Genomic DNA, 15,192 nt, shown 5'->3' with positions numbered 1-15,192 from the left:
TATACTCAAAGTTTTGTCATCATCAAAAAGGGGGAGATTGTGGAGTGATTGATTAAAACCCCATTTGATTTTGATGAGCTCAAAGCAATTGAGTATATCTTGTGATTACTAATGAATTCAATTGAGTGTTTCAGTGAAAATCCTGTCCAAGTGTTTCTAGACTTGGTTCATAGTATTTTGGATAAGTTAAGAAGTCTGCATGAACCAATGTCTGAGACTCGAGTCGACTCCCGAGTATCACGAGTCGACTCCAAGTGTATCAAGGTCACTGGCACGAGCTCGAGTCGACTCCTGATCAGTACGAGTCGACTCCGACTGAAAACAGACAGAAGGACAGAAGAGCAGTTTTTCAGGTCTGAGATTCGAGTCGACTCCAGTGGAATGCGAGTCGACTCCCAGCGGTACACACAGAAAAAGTCAGAGAGCGTTTTATGGACTCTGAGATTCGAGTCGACTCCAGTGGAACGCGAGTCGACTCCCAGCGGTACACAAAGAAAAAGTCAGAGAGCGTTTTATGGACTCTGAGATTCGAGTCGACTCCCGCAGTACGCGAGTCGACTCCGAGACTGTGCGACCATCGACAGACAGAAGACCATGTTACTGCCTCTGAGATTCGAGTCGACTCCCAGACAGCTTGAGTCGACTCCAAGACAAGCTTCACGTCAAAAGGCAGAAGACCAACTTTCGGAAACTGAGAGCCGAGTCGACTCCAAGGAAGTTCGAGCCGACTCCAAGACTGGATGAGCCAAAAGACAGAGAATCGGGAGTTCGGGCTCTGAGATTCGAGTCGACTCCCAGGACAGTCGAGTCGACTCGAGTGGACAAAATTCAAATTTGGATCCACGGACTACAGAGGATGAGCCGACTCCAAAATTGCCAGGTCAGCGCCAGAAGTTGGCGAGTCGACTCCGGGTCAAGACGAGTCGACTCCCAGTCAAGACGGCAACTTTAATTCAAACTGGGAACAGTTGCCGAGTCGACTCCGGAAAAGCTCGAGTCGACTCCTGCTACAGCCGAGTCGACTCCTGATCGCGCGAGTCGACTCCAACCCACCAACGGTCACATTGTCAGGCTGCGCAGAGTGTGCAGAACGGCCAGAAAAAGCAGAGTAACGGCTAGTTTCCGTGGGGGTTGGCTTAAATAGCCACAGAAGACTGTAGCAAGGTAGAAAAACACATATTCCACTCCTAGCATTCAAGTCTTCAAGCTCTCTAAGTGCTCTTCAACGAGAAAAAGGGAAGATCTGCATTTACTGCTCCACCAATATCTTCCCAGCATTCAAAGCTTCCTCCTCCTGCTTTCAAGTCGATCACTCTTTCAAGAGGAGATCGGAGTTCCAGAAGCCACACCTCTTCACCATCTTAAAAGCGTTTGAGGGCTTCTAACTCCTTTACGATTATATTGTTTTAAATCTGCTTTTTGAGAAGCTATCTTCTGTTTTCTTCTATCTCGTGTATTTACTTGATTCAATCGGGGGATTGAATCAAGGGGATTAAGGTTGGTTGGTGAGCCGGTTTAAAACCAACGAGTGTAAGGGTTTGATTGTGAGCCCGGAAAAACAATCGGGGTTGGTTCTAGTCGGTGAGCCTGGGAAAACCGACCGAGTTCGTTGTGAGCTCGTAAAACAACAAGTTCGGTTGTGAGCTTGCAAAACAACCGGCTGTAATCCAAGGGGGTTATAGTGAAATTCCCAAGTGAGACTTGGGGAGTGGACGTAGGAGCAAGGGTTAGCTCCGAACCACTATAAAACTTTGTGTTTGTAGTGCATTGTCTCTCATCTTCTTCCCCACACATTACTCACAGCACTTAGCTTTAATTAACTAACTGGATATAGTATTAGTTAATCATCCACAAAGTTTTAATTAGCTAAGTTAATTTAAAAACCCAATTCACCCCCCCCTCTTGGGTTGTCTATCTGGGCAACAAATGCATTGCCATAGGAGATTAGGTCGGAGCCAACAAATCGTCGTGGCTGATCGGACGTAGCCGAGCGGGTCAGCTGTTTGCCGTGGAGGGCTTGAGATCCGTAGATAGCATGCGTATTGATTGTTGAGTGAGCCGAAGATCAGCAGAGGCCATGCGCATTAATTGTTGGCAGCGGTAGCAGAGCATGATCCCCGGTCGAGTTGTAAAAGGATGTGAACGCGGCGGGTGGATGGTGAGGCCGGGCTTCCGAGGTCAAGAATGTTGAGGTTGGGCGCCAGGTCGAGAACTCTAAGGTCGGGCGCCAGGTCGAGAACTCTGAGATCGAGCGCTTGGTCGGGCGTCCGAGGTCGGGCACTTCTGAGATCGAGCGCCTGGTCGGGCGTCCGAGGTCGGGCGCTTCTGAGGTCGAGCGTCTGGTCGGGCGTCCCGAGATCGGGCGCCTCTGAGGTCGAGCGCCTGGTCGGGCGTCCCGAGGTCGGGCTTTCTGAGGTCGAGCGCCTGGTCGAGCGTCCCGAGGTCGGGCACCTCTGATCATATGCCGGCAATGTGCTCACGTGCTTTGGGGCAATTTATATTCCCCCAACACTGATAAAGATACCAGAGCTTAAACGAAAAAAAAAACTGTACAAAGACTCATACGGGCGTGTATTTAGTTCTATACTGGTTATATACGGCATAGACATTGTATACAACTATGAGGCCAAGTAACTCAGATAATACTTTCTGGTTATTTTTTTGTATGAGATCTTGGTTTGTTAAAGGCCGTGTCAAGCTCAAGCATTGAACTAGGCATGGAGCTTGGATTTTAAGCTAGGTTTGGGTTGGGCCAGATTATTGTCCGAAAAATCAATTGGGCTTCAAATTCTCAGCCCAAGCCTAGCATAGACCTCATTTTAGGCCCGACCTAAAGCCCAATAATGACCTCGCCTTATTTGATGGGTCTTTGGCCCGAGACCATTTCCAACCCTAGCTGCAACTATAGGTTTTCCTATTCCAAATCCCACATGCTCTCAAATGAAGCATCTTTTTCTTTCATACATAAATTTTCTAAAACCATCTTCTACAAAACGTTTAACCTATAGAAACTCAAAACAACATGCAAAGAAATGCATACGGAGTTCTAGTTTGGCAATTTCTTGCAATAAGACAACATTTAGAATAAATAAGTTAGATCTAATAAGCTCAATAACGGTGCTTTATGCTGATAGCGGTGACAGCAGTACAATCATTTGGATATATTGTATTGTGCTAATCCTTGACCAAGGAAAGACGCATGTGAAACATTTTCAATAGCAGCTATCCACATACTAGCATTTTGCAGATGAAAAAGGGGGGCTAAATCACAATTTCGAGGAGATAATCATTCTGAATAGTATATTTGCCGTTTTTTAACCATGCAATAAATGTATCCCTCATGAAAATTGATGCCCATGAAGATGAACAGACGTAGAAGTGCATACATACTAACATATAAAAAGAAAAATTGTAACACTAGTTCGGATTCTTATTTGCTTAATCAAACAAAGAATTTTTGTCTGCAGTAAACTATGTCTAATAATAAAAAAGGAACCATATGTGTGAACGTATGCTGAACATACCTCAATCTAGATCGGGATTGCAAAGCCAGTGGCTGACGCCTTACAAAGTACAGCACGATTCACAAACAGTCTGGTTCATCTGGTGTGTAAGGCCATCAAGCACCAAATAAATCATACCATATTGATGGAGTAACTTATCTCCAACAAAGAACTCGTGGACAACACCGTTCACTTCAATCGAACTGCATCCAGGGGACTTCTCCATTCCCCTACTTCCCATCAGGGTTCTTACTTGTCTCACATCATCCCATCTACCTGCTTCAGCATATAAATTAGAAATGAGGACATGTGCTCCCTCATCATTCAGTGCTATCTCGATAATGTGCTGCGCAATTTTCTGTCCAAGTTCCATCTTATGATGGACCCGGCAGGATGCAAGAAGCGATCCCCAGATCACAGAGTTAGGTGCTATTGGCATATTCTTGATAAAATCACTTGCTTCGCCAATTAACCCAGCTCTGCTTAAGAGGTCTACCATACACCCGTAGTGTTCCACTTCAGGAACAATACCATATGAGCTAGACATGGAGCTGAAGTAAAATATTCCTTCATGAACCATGCCCGAATGGCTACACGCACAAAGAACAGCCAAAAGAGTCACACTGTCGGGCTCTGCATCCCCTATTTTCTGCATTTGATTGAAGAGATCTATCGCTGCTCTTCCATGTCCATGAGTTGCAAGACCACCAATCATCGTATTCCATGAAAGGGTATCTTTCAGAGGCATTCCATGAAAAATCCGTGATGCAATTTCAATGCAACCACACTTTGCATACATATCCATCAGCGCATTTCCCAGACACACATCTTTTCCCACATTATTTTCTTCTATACAAGCATGAATCTGTCTGCCTTGGTCCAAAGCCCCAAGCTGGGAACAAGCAGATAAGGCACTAACCAAGGTAACTTCATTCGGTTCAACATCTGTGAGCTGCATCTCTTCGAAGAGGCTCAAGGCTTTCTTACAACCGCTCACTTGAACAAAACCGGATATTATAGCTGTCCACGAGAAAACATCCCTTTGAGGCATTCCCCTGAATATGGCTTCAGCTTTAGCAAGATCTCCGCATTTGGCATACATGTTAACCAGAGCATTTGTAACAAAAAGATTGCGAGCGATCATGCGACCCTCAATGTAAGCATGGAGAAGCTTCCCTTGTTGGAGATCACCCAACTGAGCGCATGCTGACAAAGCACCGATGATTGTTATCTCATCCGGCTTCACTTCAGAGCATGCCATCTCTTGGAACATCGTTAAGGCCTCTTTGTAGAGTCCATTCCGAGCAAAGCCACCAACCAAGGTGTTCCAGCTTATAGAATTTTTCACAGGCATCCTCTCAAAGACCTCAGCAGCATTTCGCATACTTCCACACTTTGCATACATGTTCATTATAGAGTTAGCAACATCAGCATCACGTTCCATCCCATTTTCTATGATTCGCAGGTGGAGCCGACGACCCTTATCGAGAGCTCGCAGCTGTCCGCACGCTGAAATGAGGCTCATGATCGTGACCTTATTTGGCTCAATGCCCGTCACTCTCATTTCGTCAAACAATAGAAAAGCTTCATCCCACCGATTTACTCTAGCATAGCCAGACAACATCGACGTCCACGAGACCACATCTCTTCGCCGCATTTCATCGAAAACCTCTCTTGCAATATTGACCTCCCCACAGCCGGCGTACAGATTGATAAACCCGGTCATGACGAACATGTCCGACTCCAACCCACATTTTAGAACCGAGCCACGAACCGTCTCGCCTGCTTCCAAGGCATTAAGGTGAGCGCAAGCTTTCGTTACAACCGCAAATGTGTAACTGTCCGGAGAGAACCCTCTTCGAAGCATGAGCTTATAAAGAGAGAGCGCGTCTCGAGGGGCATCGCAATTGGCGTAGCCCCTGATCATGGAGTTCCACGAGAACAGGTTGGGCTGGTGAATTTGATCGAAAACACGACGGGCGTAGGCCATGCTGGATCGGGGAGAAGGAGCGGCGAGGAAAGCGATGATCCGGCTTACGTAAAAGGTGTCTTCTATGAGGCGGCTCCGGATCATCTGGGCATGGATTTGAATCAATTCCTCCCTCTTGGAGCAGCTCTGGAGAAGGGAGATGATGTTCTGATGATGTGGTGTGACCCATCGCTTGTTGGTCGGGAGACTCGATTTGGATTGGAAGTACAGGTAGCGCATATATTATATGGACGGCAGGGCTCTGAATCCACCCATGGCCACCTCTGTTCTTCGCTTGCCGTCCTTCTCCCCCTCCGCTCACCTCTTTCGCCACGGCTGCTACGGTGAATCAATCATAATTACCGGCGCTTTCCGACCATCGAAGGGCCACCAAAGATCGACAGAGAGAGGAGAAATACCTATTCCCGCGTCAAGGGTATCCAGGAAGGGTGTCAAGGTTTTCTCTCGCCCCCTTCCCTTACCGGCCGAGCGAGCTTAGAAAATTTCTAGGCTTTTTCTTGATCCAACCCGTATTTCGGGCCGGGTGACGAGCTGACTAAACCCGTATTTCTTGATGCCAAACTTAACTCCGGTTGAATCTGATTACTTCGGTAAATAATTATACTCGCATTTCATTGGACAAAGTGTAGACAGTCAGCTTGGAAAGCCGATTTGTAGTCTGATTGACCTCTCAGTAGACATGAGGGGCTCAACGGCATCATTAGGTTTTACAAGGCAAGCTAAAGTATCTTGAAAAATAAGAGTTGAGGGTTAATGTCCTTTAAGAGCCGATTTGCAGTGTGATTTGCCCCACATAGGTGTGGCTAATGAATACAGTTAAATCGCTGCAAGTTTGATGTAATCTAACAATATTACGAGATACAGATAAGCCCCCAGTGATGGAAGTAAGTTTTACTACAAACAACTAAACACACTTTATCACGTCCCTTTCCCCAGGTTCATAAGTCTCAATATTTTATTATATACCAGTTATGATCATTTACAAAATCTTACTAAGAACTAAGCTCAGTAATCTCACTAAAAACTAAGCTCAGCAATCTCACTATCCAGAGAGTAACATCGTGATTTTCAATTCTAGTTAAGTCTGGTGGTTCCATAGAGAATTTTACTCTCATGTTATTGGATTGGAGCGTAGATAGTCCACCTTGGAAAGGCAAATTGTAGTCTGTTAGCTTCACACCGAAAACATGTGAAACTCGAGACATTATTAAGTTTTACAACACAAGCAAACTATGTTAAAGGATAGGGTGTGATTATATGGCTAATCAAGCAGTGTTTATATGGCAAATCGTGCTCTGCAGGGGAATGCGATGTGGACTTTGGGGGCTGTTTTGGACCCTTCGTTTGTAGCCATTCTTCAAGCTGATGGATATGCTATTTCTTTTATTAGAAATGAATAAGATAAGGATGTAGGGTTTTACTTCTGCGCATAGTATTATTGATCTGATAGGAGTGAAGTAAGATTTTCTTCAACTCGCTCAATTTGAATCTTTCAAAAAAAAATTAAAAGAAGATGAAAGAACATCTTCATGCTTCTTCAATCATTTAAATTTTTGGTTGGCTTCCGTCAAGCCATGTAGGGGTGTTATGATTACTGAGAAGTTTCTCATGAATTTTCTGATATACTGATCCGCACCCATGAAACTTCTAAACTTAGTTACGGTCTTGGGTCTAAGCCGGTTTTTGATGACCCTCACCTTCTCTAGATCAATTTACGGCTCACCTCCACCAACCACGAAGCCTAAGTACACTAAAAACTGCTTTCTGATCTTGCACTTCTTGAGGTTCATCTTCATCTGATTTTCCTTGCAGCACGTTTAGGACCTTCTTGATGTGCATGACATGTTCTTCCCAAGTATTGTTGTAGAACAGATTATTGTCGAGGTAGACAATCACAAATATCATCAAAGAAGGGCTGTAGAACCTCGTTCATCAGCCTCATGAAGGTGGCAGGGGCATTGCATAAACCCAATGGCATAACCAACTACTCGAACAAACCCTGCCTCGTCTTGAAGGTCGTCTTCCTTGCAAACCCGGACTTGATAGTGCTTGAATTTTAAGTCCACCTTGGTGAAGCAATATGCATTCTTGAGTTGGTCTAATAGATCATCAATTCAGGTTAGAGGGAACCTATTTTTTATTGGGATCTTATTCAAGGCACGATAATTGATGCACATCCTCCATCCACCATCTTTCTTTGGCACTAGAACCACAGGAGATCCACACAATGAACAACTTGGCCTAATCTTGCCCTGATCAAGAATTGCTCAGTGACTTGCTTCTTAATCTCCTCGTTCTCCATCATCGAATTGTGGTAGATCCCCAAGTTAGGGGTAAAGGCACGTCACTAATTAACTAAATCTTGTGCTCAATTGCTTTTTTTGGGTTGCCCCTTTACATCATTGAATAGATCTAGGAAACTCTTCAATAGTTGGCTTATTTCAACTTTCTGTCTTGGATTTAAGTCTTTTATCAAGAGGCTGAAACTTTCTTATGCGACATCAGCTTTTCGTATCATCATCAGCGCAAACTTTTTGCAGGCATTAACGAGTCATTTTGCCTAGGCAACAGTCACAAGATCTACATTTTCTTGTGTTTTGAAGCATTGATCCTAAACTCCTTCATGTCCTTCATGAACCGATACTTTTTCAAATGCCGGTAGAAGACTGCATCTCGATCCCAAAGGTACGGGCTCTTAAGGATAACTTAGCAAACATCTAAAAGAACACTTTACAAGTTACCTCGTCAATATACCTCTTGGTTATGACGAAATTAAAGGTACACTGCTTCGTAATCTTTATTTGATGTCCTTCTGAATCCAATTAAGAGGGTAGGAACGTAGATGAGGCTTGTCTACAACCCCAGCTTTTGAACCACATTTTCAAATATGAGATTTTTTTGGCTTCTAGGTGAAAGAGTAGATGCCCTATAAGCCAATCATTTGATGGGTTTCTCTTTGTAATCCTCCAAATCATGTACTTTGACACTCGATATATATCAATAAAGGCATTGTGTTTCATCATTTGCTGCTTATCTATTTTATTATTGGATGATGAACCCCATAAATTAGGACATTGATTTTAGGGTTATGATGAGATTATACCAGTGAGACCTAAAATCCTAAAATCTTAATTTAGAATATTCCCAGTCAAATTGGTATATTGAGTCGGGGATCAATATTACCGGAAAGACTGGCACATCTTATGTATGCTCAATGTAGAGGGTGATTGATCTCACAATCACTTGTGTCAGACACTAATACAAAGATGTGGGTGCTCATTAGAGGAATGAGTTCACTGAAATGACCAGCCATGAGAACATCTTATGGATTCTTACTTAATTATCAAAAGATGGTTCTCATAGTGGGAGTTGTGCAAGTGATCCTTAGACCTGAGATCACCATGGTACCTTGTGCACTTGAAGCTATATTTTGGTTTACCCTCATTCACGACATTGCGTTGTGTACGGGGTATTCTGGATATGGTGGATTTTGTACGAAGGTTGTGAGTAGGTCAACAAGGAATCAGTCACTTCTAGTAAGAGAAGGTAACATCCTACTTACTCTAATCTTATGATGATTCACGAAGCCTTTGATCAAAGCAAAATGAATATTAGAAAGAGTTTCTAATGTTTCATTGTTTGAATTATCATATAAAAGATTGAGAGAGACATGAATAAGTGATTGAGTTTGATATTGATCCATACTCGAGCACTTATTCAGGATGTAGTATGACTGAGGGATTGAATTGCACAGTAACTTTCCACTGAAGGGTATGTTTGGATTTGTCCAATACATTCCTCATCTTCCGGGTAGACATGATACGTTGCTAGACGTCAATCATGTCTTGTGGGTTGATCGGATCAAAGAGTTTGATTAGATCAAAGCATCAGAAAGGTTCTGATTGCTAAGTCAGGTTTAGCACTAAATTGAACCTAAATTGGATTAGAGGTATTCTAATCAGGTTAGGTCAACTTGCACCTGCACCTACTGCTGGCTAAGATAAGGAACCCAATGGGTCACACACAAGGGAATTGATCAAGGGTCTAATTGGATTAGATCATGTTTGCAAGATGAACATGCTAGCACGTGTTGCAAACCCTAGCTCCTGATTCAAATTAAATTCGAATATGATTCTTAGATTTGGTTGATCTAATATGATTAGATCATGACCTAATATGGGTTAGCCAAGAGTTGAAACCCATTTGGCTTTAATTAGACCTGATTTGATTAGGTTTAATGTTTTCTTTAAGTTGGTTAAACCCAATTGGATTGGGTTTGATAGGGCCTTCACTTCTGGACCATTGGATCGCTTCCTGGATGAAGGATCTGGTCCACTGGTTGGCGCCTTCATCTGGACCATTGGATGGCTTCCTGGATGAAGGATCTGGTCCACTGGTTAGCGCCTGAATCTGGACCACTGGATGGCTCTCTGGATGAAAGATCTGGACCGTTGCTCAGCGCCTGAATCTGGACCACTGGATGGCTCTCTGGATGAAAGATCTGGACCGTTGCTCAGCGCCTGAATCTGGACCATCAGTGATGGCATCTTACTTCTGGACCATTGGATGGCACCCTGGATGATGATGTCTTGATCTGGACCATTAGATGGCACCTAGATCTGGACCATTGGCTTTGGTTCACTGCATTTGGGCCCTTGGATCATCAGGATTTAAGAGGGAGATGTGAGAAAGAAGTTGATACACCCTTCTCCTTAGCACCCCATCATGATGGGATGCATCTCTTGGCACATGCCTCATCATGATGAGGTGTGTGGATGGGATGCATCCCTTTATGATGCATCCCTCCATCTCTTATAAATAGGAGGTGCCTTGGGGTTCTAAAGATCATCCAAGAAAAAGCCTCTCCTTCTCTCTCCCTTATCCCTTCTTTCTTACAAGCCTCTCTCTTTTGTCCTAACCCAAGACAAGAGGGTCTTCTTTAGGACAAAAAGGCTAGTGAATGTTTTAGAGGTAGAAAGGAAGAAGTGAAGGAAAATCAGCCAATTAAATCCTTTGGAAGGATTGAACAATTAGAATCAAGTTTTGGTGGAGCTAGAGTCTTGAACCCATTCCTGTGTGGATCAACATCGGAGGGTGAACATTTGGGCACCTTAGGACATCTTCAGACATATTGGATATAGCGTGATAGGTATTCTTCTATACCAAGATTATATTTTCTACATTATTTGGTTATACTATTAAGGTGATCTTGGCTTATTAGGGTTTCATATAATGGGTTTTATAAGAAAATTTTATAATCCCGTATCTTCCGCTGCGCCCTAGGGCACTGGGAAACCCCAACAGTGGTATCAGAGCCACCCTTAATCAGTTTAACCAAATGATAATACATGCTATTATCTTGATGCTATGAGATAGCTAGGTTGTTTGTATGCATGATTAGTTTATGCTATGAGATAGTGTTATATTCATGTTGTAGCACAGTATAATTGCTAGTACTAAATTATAGAATATGCAATGAGACCAATATAGTAGTATGAAAACTTTGGGCTGACCCATTCTGGAACAATCGACTCAGTTGGTGTCTAGGAAGGAAGCCACAGGTGGTTACTTAATTAGGACCTCACTCTCTGAGTGAGGGGTGCCTCCCACCTGCTTTCCTGGCCAATTATTTGATTGTCCTTTATGGTTGAGCTTAATGTTAGTAAGATACTATTATTTGAAAGCCCTCACTAAATTCATAATTAAGTCGTAGTGTTAATTGCTTTAAGCTGAGCCATTCTGAATCAATTGACTAGTTGGTGTCTAGGAAAGAGGCTACAGGTGGTTATTTAATTAGGACCTTACTAAGTAAGGAGAGCCTCCCATCTGCTTACCTGGCCAACTATTTGATTGACCTCCATGGAAAAGCTAATTGCTGATATAACACTATAAAGGTCCTTCCTTCATGCTTAGATATTATTATGTCAATATCTACGCTAGCTTGTTGTGATTCCCATAAGGCTAGTATTAGGGATTGATATTGTAATATCTTGGTGCATATGATGCATATGGCATATTTTAATATGTTGCCTTGTTGTGATTCCCACAAGGGCAGCATTATTCAAATATGACTGTATAAAAATGAAGGGTTTGACTTAACTAGACACAATAGTTTGTTGTGATTCCCACAAGACTATATGTGTGCTAGAGGACAGAATAAAGTTGGGAATTGCATGGGATACAATTGGAAAGAGTTTCCTACCTTTGAACTTATAAGGGCTTGTTGTGATTCCCACAAGGTCTTTTATAAGGAATTTGGATCTCAACCCCACTAAGAAAATTAGTATTTTCTCGTTCATCATACTTGAGGGTTATGACATTCGATAAAAATAGTGGGAGTAACAATTAGATAGAAGTCCTTGTCTGATTGAATACATGTCATCATGATTGGTCTGCTTATATTAGTGTTCTTTGTAATTATAGATTAATTCTGCAAAAATGGCATCTTCACTCTCACTTAGAGGTATCTTAGATACAAACAAATTGACTGGTCCCAACTATGTGGATTGGTTGAGAAATTTAAAGATTGTTCTCACACAAGAAAAACTTTCCTACATTCTTGAAACCCCTGACCTAGGGTCAGCAGGGGAAGATGCAACTGAGGAGGAATTGGCCACATATCGTATGTGGAAAAATGATAGTTTGACTGTCAAATGTATCATGCTTGCTTCTATGAATAATGAATTGCAGAGGCAGCATGATAGCATGGATACTCACTCCATACTCCTTAACTTAAAGGAGTTATATGGTGAGCAGAGCAGAACTGCTAGATATGAGATATCTAAACAGTTGTTCCGTGCTAGAATGATCGAGGGATCATCTGTGCAAGACCACTGTTTAAAGGTTATAGACTTAATCACTCGATTAAGTCAACTTGGTTTTGCTATGGACAGTGAGCTCAGTCAGGATTTGATCCTGCAATCACTACCCGACTCATTCTCGCAGTTTGTCGTGAATTATCACATGAACAAACTGAATTCCTCCCTGCCTGAGCTTCTAAATATGCTGAAAACAGCAGAGTCTCACATCAAGAAGGACAAGGGTCCGATCCTTCTTGTTGGTGAGAGCTCAAAGAAGAAGTCGGGCAACAAGGGTTCAAAGAAAAAACTAAACCCTAAGAGTCGCATCAAAAAGAAGAAGGGAAAGAAAATCTCTGGACCCGGTACCTGTTTCCACTGTGGCAAGACGGGGCATTGGAAAAGGAACTGCAAGAGCTTTCTTGCAAGTGTGAAGCCTGATGCAAGTGTTGCATCAAAAGGTATGTTTTTATTACATGCCAATATGACATTAAGTTCTTCTGATTCTAATTCATGGGTATTGGATACCGGTTGTGGTTTTCACATATGCAAATCTTTGTATGGACTGCAGAAAATTAGAAGTCTGAAGAAAGGTGACTTCGAGCTATATGGCGCTGGAGGAGAATCCATCCAGGCTGAAGCTGTTGGCACCTACATACTGGAGCTACCCTCCGGAAAGTTCTTGAAGCTAGAAGACTGTTATTTTATACCAAAAATCATTAGAAATGTAATTTCAATTCCTTTGTTGCTTAAGAAAGGATTCGAAATAAATGGAAAGAGCAATGGTTGCTCTATTTCTTTATCTAATGAGTATTATTGTCATGGCACTATGGAAAATGGTCTTTTAGTATTATGTCTTAATAATGTTATGTTTCATATTGGCAAAGATAATAAAAGAAAAAGAGAAAATATTAATAATACCCTCCTTTGGCATTACCGATTAGGTCATATTAGTGAGACAAGGTTACATAAGTTGTATAAAGATAAATTCTTTGACCCTTATGATTTTGAATCATTAGGAACTTGTGAATCTTGTCTTATGGGTAAAATGACCAAGTCTCCATTCTCGGGACATGGAGAAAGGGCAAGTGAGTTGTTAGAACTCGTACACACTGATGTGTGCGGTCCTATGTCAACTCAAGCTAGAGATGGATACTCTTACTTCATCACATTTACTGATGACTTATCAAGGTTCGGTTTTGTGTATCTAATGAAACATAAATCCGAAGCCTTTGATAAATTTAAAGAGTATCAAAGTATGGTCGAAAAACAAACTGGAAAGTGTATTAAAATCCTTCGATCTGATCGAGGAGGAGAATACCTTTCTAGTGAATTTTTAGACTATCTTAAATTAAAGGGTATACTCTCTGAATGGACACCTCCATATACGCCACAATTAAATGGTGTAGCTGAAAGAAGGAATCGTACCTTATTAGATATGGTACGGTCCATGATGTGCTTCACAAATCTTCCAATTTCCTTTTGGGGACATGCCCTAGAAACTGCTGCATTAGTATTAAATAGAGTACCATCTAAGTCTGTATCTAGCACTCCATATGAGATATGGAAAGGAAAGAAACCTAATCTTAAGTATCTTAAGATATGGGGTTGTCATGCTTATGTCAAAAGAAATTTTGGACATAAGCTAAGTGCTAGATCGGACAAATGTATATTTGTAGGTTATCCTAAAGACAGTTTAGGATATATCTTCTATGATCCTACCGAACAAAAGGTATTTGTTGCTAGGCATGCCACTTTCTTGGAAAAAGAGTTTTTCTTAGAAAAAGGCAAGGATAGAAGAATTGAACTTGATGAAGTTCAAGACCTACAAGGTGAAACACATAATAATCCTCAACCAGATGTACCCATGGAAGAGGTACAACCACTACACACTACTCCTCTCCGAAGGTTAGAAAGAGTGCGAAATGCACCTAAGAGGTATGGATTTATCATTGAGAATGATGAAGCCCACATCATTGATAACGATGACCCTCTGACCTATTCGGAAGCTGTCAAGAGTAGGGACTCTGACAGATGGCTAGACGCCATGAAATCCGAGATAGATTCTATGTATACAAACCAAGTGTGGACTTTGGTTGATGCACCTGAGGGAGTGATTCCAATAGGGTGCAAATGGGTATACAAGAAGAAGATAGGAGCTGATGGCCAAGTAGAAACCTACAAGGCCAGGCTAGTGGCAAAAGGTTTCAGGCAAAAACAAGGCATTGATTATGATGAAACTTTTTCGCCAGTAGCTATGCTCAAATCTATTCGGATTATCCTTGCTATAGCTGCATACTATGATTATGAGATATGGCAGATGGATGTCAAAACCGCCTTTCTTAATGGTCACCTTGAGGAAGAGGTTTATATGACACAGCCAGAGGGATTTGTCTCAAAAGGGAGAGCAAATCAAGTATGTAGGCTTAAGAAATCCATTTATGGATTAAAGCAGGCATCTAGGAGTTGGAACATCCATTTTGATATGATAGTCAAAGAGTTTGCCTTCATTAAAAATATAGATGAACCTTGTGTGTACAAGAAGACTAATGGGAGTGCTATTGTCTTCTTGATATTATATGTGGACGATATATTGGTCATTGGAAATGATGTTCCAATGATGCAATCGGTCAAGACTTGGTTATCAAAGAAATTTTCCATGAAAGACTTGGGTGAAGCATCCTATATACTTGGTATAAGGATCTATAGAGATAGATCTAAAAGGATGCTAGGTTTGTCCCAGTCTAGGTACATTGATAATGTGCTGAAGAGGTTCAGCATGGATGGAAGTAAGAAAGGTTTCTTACCCATAGGACATGGCATACAACTCTCTAGGAAGATGTCTCCTAAGACATCTGAAGAGAGGACTAGAATGAGTTCTATTCCCTATGCTTCAGCAGTA

At 42.1% G+C, this 15,192-nt stretch overlaps 1 pseudogene across 1 annotated transcript; it reads right to left on the bottom strand.

The window, feature by feature from the left end:
- Window positions 1-3,369: 3,369 nt before the first annotated feature.
- On the bottom strand, window positions 3,370-6,025 carry LOC103696110 (putative pentatricopeptide repeat-containing protein At3g05240 pseudogene; annotated as a pseudogene). Its single transcript, XR_015973758.2, has one exon. The product of XR_015973758.2 is annotated as a putative pentatricopeptide repeat-containing protein At3g05240 pseudogene (transcript).
- Window positions 6,026-15,192: the final 9,167 nt, after the last annotated feature.

Source organism: Phoenix dactylifera, chromosome 1, assembly GCF_051530095.1.
Source record: "Phoenix dactylifera cultivar Ajwa chromosome 1, Ajwa_hap1_PhDact_Kaust_v1.1, whole genome shotgun sequence".
In the NCBI taxonomy this organism is placed as follows: domain Eukaryota; kingdom Viridiplantae; phylum Streptophyta; class Magnoliopsida; order Arecales; family Arecaceae; genus Phoenix; species Phoenix dactylifera.
This window is presented reverse-complemented; position numbering and strand designations above follow the sequence as displayed.